The sequence below is a fragment of the Balaenoptera physalus genome, assembly GCF_965194825.1.
Source record: "Balaenoptera physalus genome assembly, chromosome: 1".
NCBI classification, from domain to species: Eukaryota; Metazoa; Chordata; class Mammalia; order Artiodactyla; family Balaenopteridae; genus Balaenoptera; species Balaenoptera physalus.
Genome location: NC_138882.1, coordinates 38,389,985 through 38,396,871, shown reverse-complemented (window position 1 = coordinate 38,396,871; position 6,887 = coordinate 38,389,985). Strand labels below are relative to the sequence as shown.

The window sequence follows — 6,887 nt, the reverse complement described above, 5'->3', positions numbered from 1 at the left end:
TTTCATTAGTTCGAGGAGGATTTCTGTAGACTTCTTTGGGGATTTTCTACATAGACAGTCATGCCATTTTTTAAATAGAGTTTTTGTTTTTTGGGTTTTTTTTGGCCACACCATGTGGCATGTGGGATCTTAGTTCCCCAACCAGGGAAGCTTCTACTTCCCAGCAGTGGGAGCACTGAGTCTTAACCACTGGACCCCTAGGGAAGTCCCTTAAATACAGTTTTATTTCTTCCTTTTTTGACATGCAAGCCTTTTATATCTTTTCTTTGCTTTATTGCACTAGTTAGGACTTTCAGTATGATGTTGAGAGAGAGAACAGCCTTACTTTGTGTTTTATAACAGGGTGAAACAATTCAGTCTTTCATCATTTAGTGTAATATAGCTGTAGCTTGCTGAATATTCCATGTATACTTTGTCAGGTTAGGAAAGTTCTCTTTTATTTCTAGTTTGCTGATAGTTTTTTTTTTTTTTTTTTAGCATAAATAGAGATTGAATTTTGTCAAATGATTTTTCTGCATCTATTGAGGATCATATATTTATTCTTCTCTTCAATTTCATTGCTTTCTGGTATTATTTTTATTACTTAATTTACTCTTGATTTGGGTTTAGTTTGCCCTTTTTTTCTAGTTTCTTAAGGTAAAAGCTTAGATTATTGATTTGAGATCGTTCTTCTTTTTGTTTAAGCATTTTATGCTATATGTTACATTTTAACTATTTTATGTTATAGCCATTTTATGCTATACATTTCCATATAATCACTTTTTTAGTTACATCTTACACATTTTGTGCTGTTGTATGTTCACTTTCATTTACATCAAAATATTTTAAAAATTTCTTTGAGATTTTCTTTTCCACCCATGGGTTATTTAGGATTGTGTTGTTTATTTACCAAATATTTGGAGATTTTCTAAATAGCTTTCTGTTATTTGTATCTGGTTTAATTCTTTTATGGTTTGAGAACATCTTTGTATGACTTTCTATTCATTTCAATTTATTGAGGTGTATTTTGTGAGTCATATGGTCTATCTTGGTGAATGTTTCATGTGTACTTGAAAAAGAAAGTGTATTTGCTGTTGTTGAATGGAGTGTTTCATAAATGTCAATTAAGTCTATTTGGTTGATAATGTTCAGGGCTCCTGTATTCTTACTAGTTTTCTCTCTACATGTTTTTTCTATCAGTTATTGAAAGAGGAGTGATAAAATCTTCAGCAATTGTGGATCTATCTATATTTCCTTTCATTCTATTTGTTTTTGCTTCATGTATTTTGAAACTCTGATGTTATGGGCATACATGTTTAGGATTGCTATTTTTTCTTGGGAAAATTGATTCCTTTATTATCATGTAATATCTCTCTTTAGCCCTGACATCTATTTTGTTTGATATCAAAATAGTTATTTCAAACTTTCTTTTTTGTTAGTGTTTGCATGATATATCTTCTCTTTTACTTTTAACTTATATTTATAGTTATACTACACTTATATTTATATTTAAAGTTAGTTTCTTGAGGAAAGCATATAGCTGGTGCTTGCTTTTTGATCTAATCTAACAGTCATTTTTAACTGGTGCATTCAGACATTCATATTTAATGCAATTATTGATATGGTTGGATTAAAATCTACCATCTTGCTAGCTGTTTTCTATTTCTCCCATCTGTTCTTTATTTCTTTTTTCTTTATCTGCCTTCTCTTGGGTTAATTGAGCATTATTATGATTCAATTTTGTTTCCTAAGTTGACATTATTTATACCACTTTTAAAGTGTTTTTAGTGGTTGCCTTAGGGTTTACAATATACAACTTTAATTGCATAAAACTTTTTGGTAGAAAGTAGCCCACAACTAAAAAAATAAAAAATAAAACCACTGAGCTTCATTGTAGGTGATAAAATTCATATTTATTGAATGTTTATCATGTGCCAGTTATTATTTTAAACACTTGCATGTATTAACTAATTTATTCCTCTTAACAACATTAAAAAAGTATAACCAACTGTTATCCCATTTCACAGATAAAAAAATTGAAGCACAAAAGATTAAGTCATTTTCCCATGGTTACAAGCATAGTCGGTCTCCCAAGCTTATGCTTAAAAGCATTAGTTATATTTCTATGGGCTAGACTAGGATGCTGCAACTTAAATTTTGAGACCAAAACCATCAACTTACAAAATATCTTTTGAGAGTATTTCCCCCAAATACACTAAAGGAAGTTGACTTTTAGAGGTAGTGGGGGTTGAGGAGAAGAAATTGATCTGCTTAGCTTATATTTCTATGTGCTGAATTTTATAAATCAAGTATGTTTAAGTTATTGGAATCATAAAATGATTGCAATTTTTATGATTGCATTTTTAATCACTTAATTTTAAAACTGAGAGCTTACTCGTATATCATCTAATGTTCTCATTGTTTTGATAGGGGCAATGAAGCCTCAAGAAATTACATTTCTTATCTAAAATCATAGAGCTAATAATTAGTGACAGAGTCAGAACTTGAACCCATTTTCGAGCCTCCTCCCCAGAAATCTACCATATCCCTCCTCTGTGCTCCTATACTATTTATGCTTACTTCTAATCATTAAACATGTCACAATATGGTCTACTTGTTCTTTTATATATTTGCATCCTCTACTAGTATTTAAATTGTTTGAATGGTCATTTTTATTTGACTAAGTATCCTGAGCAACTGTCATACAGCATGACACATTGTAACCACATTTTTTTTAAAGTTTGTTGAATGAAATGTCCTATTTTGGTTGCAGTCAAGAACCCTGCTCTTAGTATCATTTTATATGCCATGAAAGACAAGGAGCCATCACTAGTCTTCCAGCCTCCAGAAGGGTGTTACTCAGTCTCAGGATGAGACTTTGAATTTCACTTTCACAGAAATTAGAACTATTTCAGGAAAAGCAGAAGCATATCAGAATTTTGTTGTACTCACTCCTGAATAATCTATAGCTCTTTTCTTCTATAAGATGCAAACCAGAATGACTCTTACACCTTGATTATAAGCAAAGACTTCCAGAGGACCAACATGGCATGTGAGGCCCTTCATGGTGTTGCTCCTATCTACCCCTTAGCCAAATCTCCAGCCACACAACCCTTAATTCCTTCTTGTTCCTAGAATGCTCCCTACTGGTTTTTTTTTTAACTTTGTTGAGGAATAACTGACTAATATAATTGTATATATTTATAGTGTACCATGTGATATATATACATATGTTATATATATGTATATGTTATATACATATATTATGTATATATGCATTATATATGTATCATACATATACATATGTATAATACATATACATATATGTATTATGCATGTACAGATATACATATATGTATACATATCATACATAATATATGTGTATATATACATAATACATATATGTATTATATGTGTATATATTATATACATATATGTATGTATGTATATATTATACACATATAACATATGTATATAATATATACATATGTTTAACATTTGTATATATTATAGAATAATTACCAAGAGCAAGGTAATTAGCACATCCATCACTTCACACAGTGAAAAAATCAGAATTTTTTTTTTCAGATTTCAAGCAAAAGTGATACCATACAGTATTCTTCTTTTTCTGTCTGGCTTATTTCACACAGCATAATGCACTCCAGTTTCATCCATGTTATCACAAATGATAGGATTTCCTTTTTTATGGGTGAATTTTATGTCTATATCTATACATTTTCTTCTAGGAGTTTTATGGTTTCAGGTCTTACCTTTAAGTCTTTAATGCATTTTGAGTTAATTTTTGTGAGTGGTGTAAGATAGGGGGGTATAGTTTCACTCTTTTGCATGTGAGTATAGAGTTTTCCTAACACCGTTTATTTTTATTTAAAAATTTTTTTTGGTTTTGAACCTTTAATGAGAAAAAGAAATATATAATATCGAGCTCAAGAACACTTTGTGTTTCGTGTGTCACTGGGCCAAGTGTTGGGGATACACAGAACAGAACTAACAAACAGGATATATGTAAACCAAGATACACAAGGTCACAGAATGAAAAACTGGTGCTTGGCACTGTTTTAAGTCTAGGTTACCTCATCACTCAGTAGCATTTTGGGGATCCCATGGCTGATGGGGAATAGAAATCCAGACTCTGGGCATTGCAGGGTGTCCTCCAACACACCCACCTCTAGCAGCACATGGTGCATATTTCTCAGAAAATTCTCCTTATGCTCATGTCCCTGAATTGGCTTTTTGGGTACCTTGAACAGATGCAAGGTGTCTGAAGCCTCCAGAGCACCGCCCACTCCACTTTAGGTATCATACCCGCCATGAAGTCGGGCTTGGACTCCACAGGGTTAATGCGGACTTCAGTGGCCTGGAGGCACAGGGCGAAGCCACAGGCCCCCATTGCCTGCACATGCACGCTCAGCAGGTTGTGGCTGAGCAGTTTCATGTCAACGCAACGCCTCCTAACACCATTGATTGAACAGACTATTCTTTCCCCATGGTGGGCTCTTGGCACTCTTGTCAAAAATTAGTTGACCACACATGTGTGGTTTTATTTCTGAGATATCTATTCTGTTCCACTGGTCTATGTGTCTGTTTTTATGCCAGTACCATACTGTTTTGATTAATATAGGTTTATAACAGTTTGAAATCAGGAATTGTGATGTCCTTCCGCTTTGTTTTTCTTTCTCAAGATTGCTTTGCCTATTTGGGTCTTTTGTGATTCCATACAAAATTTAGGATAGATTTTTCTATTTCTGTGTATATTACCATTGGGATCCTGTTAGGGATTGCATTGAATCTGCAGATTGCTTTGGATAGTATTAACATTTTCACTATATTAATTCTTCCAATCTAATAACACAGGCTATCTTTCCATTTGTTTGTATTTCCTTCAATTCCTTTCATCAATGTCTTATAGTTTCAGTGTACAGCTCTTTCACCTCATTGATTAATTTATTCCTAAGTATTTTATTTTTGATACTATCGTAAATGAGATTGTTTTCTTAATTTCTCTTTCAGATACTTCATCGCTAGTGTATAGAAATGCAACTGATTTTTGTATATTGATTTTGTACCCTGCAACTTTACTGAATTCATTTATTAGTTCTGACATGTTTTTGGCGGCACCTTTAAAGTTTTCTGTATATAAGATCGCATCACCTGCAAACAATTTTACTTTTTTCTTTTTGATTTAGATGATTTTTTATTTCTTTTTCTTTCCTAACTGCTGTGGCTAGGACTTCCAGACTATGTTGAATAGAAGTAGCAAGAATGTGCTTCTTTGTCTTGTTCTTGATTTTAGAGAAAAAGCTTTTAACTTTTCACCATTGAGTATGATGTTAGTTGTGGACTTTTCATATGTGGGTTTTATTATGTTGAGATTATATATTCCTTCTATACTTAATTTGTTGAGAGTTTTTTTTTAAATCATGAAAGGATGTTGAATTTTGTCAAATGCTTTTTTTCTGTATCTATTAATATGGTCATGTGATTTTTATCCTTCATTCTATTGACGTGTTATATCACATTTATTGATTTGCAAATTTTTTTTTTTTTTTTAGTGGCAAGTGATTCTTTTTATTATTTCTAAGGGATCTTGGCAATAGAAGATAATTAATTGGCACCTCTTCTTTTTTAAAATTACAGTATAGTTGCTTTACAATATTGTCTTAGTTTATACTGTACAGCAAAATGAATCAGCTATATGTATACATATATCCCCTTTTTTTTGATTTTCCTTCTCATTTAGGTCACCACAGTGCACTGAATAGAGTTCCCTGTGCTATATAGTAGGTTCTCATTAGTTATCTATTTTATACATAGTATCAATAGTGTATGTATGTCAATCCCAATCTCCCAACTCATCCCACCCCGCCTTCCCTCTTGGTACCCATATGTTTGTTCTCTACGTCTGTGTCTCTATTTCTACTTTGTAAATAAGATCGTCTATACCAGTTTTTTAAGATTCCACATACATGAGTTAATATACGGTATTTGTTTTTCTCTTTCTGACTTACTTCAATCTGTATGAGTCTCTAGGTCCATCTATGTTTTAATTATTTTTTAAACAGGACAGAGATTCCTTCTGCCATCAGGTGTCTTTCTGCTTGACTGAACTGCACCTGTGGTCTTTGAAGAATACCTTAATTAAAAAATATTTTATTGCTAAAAAATGCTAAACATCATATGAACTTTCAGCAAGTCATAATCTCTTTGCTGGTGGAGGGTCTTGACTCAGTGTTGAAGGGTGGTGGTTTGATTTGCAAATTTTGAACCATCCCTATTTCTCAGGCATAAATTCCACTTGATCATGGTGTATGATCCTTTTAATGTGCCCTTGAATTCAGTTGCTAGTATATTGTTGAGAATTTTGCATCTATGTTTATCAGAGATATTGTCCTGCAATTTTATTTTCTTTTAGCATCCTTGTCTGGCTTGGTATCAGGGTAATGTTAGCCTCATTAAATGAGTTTGAAATTGTTCCTTCTTCTTTAATGTTTTGGAAGAGTTTGAGATTTTGTTTTCTTAATACATTCAGACACTTTTTGTCTTTTAGTTGAAGAATTCAAACCATTTACCTTTAGAGTAATTATTGACAGGTGAGAACTTACTATCACCATTTTGTTAATTGTTTTCTGATTGCTTTGTAGTTTCTTGTTCCTTTCTTCCTCTCTTGCTGTCTTTCTTTTCAAATTGATAATTTTTTGGTTATGGTTTGTTTTAATTCTTTTCTCTTTATCATTTGCAAACCTATTATAGATTTTTGCTGTGATTATTATGAGGCTTTCAAAATACAGCTTATAGTTATAACAGTCAATTTTAAGCTGATAACAACTTCAACTGCATAAAAAACTTTCACACATTTACTTGCCCCCTTGACATTTTATGTTGGTGCTGTC

The 6,887-nt window shown here is 32.3% G+C and overlaps 1 pseudogene across 1 annotated transcript; it reads right to left on the bottom strand.

Annotated features, from left to right (window-relative positions):
* Positions 1-3,358: 3,358 nt before the first annotated feature.
* On the bottom strand, positions 3,359-6,499 carry LOC309647591 (multifunctional methyltransferase subunit TRM112-like protein pseudogene; annotated as a pseudogene). Its single transcript has one exon. The product of its transcript is annotated as a multifunctional methyltransferase subunit TRM112-like protein pseudogene (transcript).
* Positions 6,500-6,887: the final 388 nt, after the last annotated feature.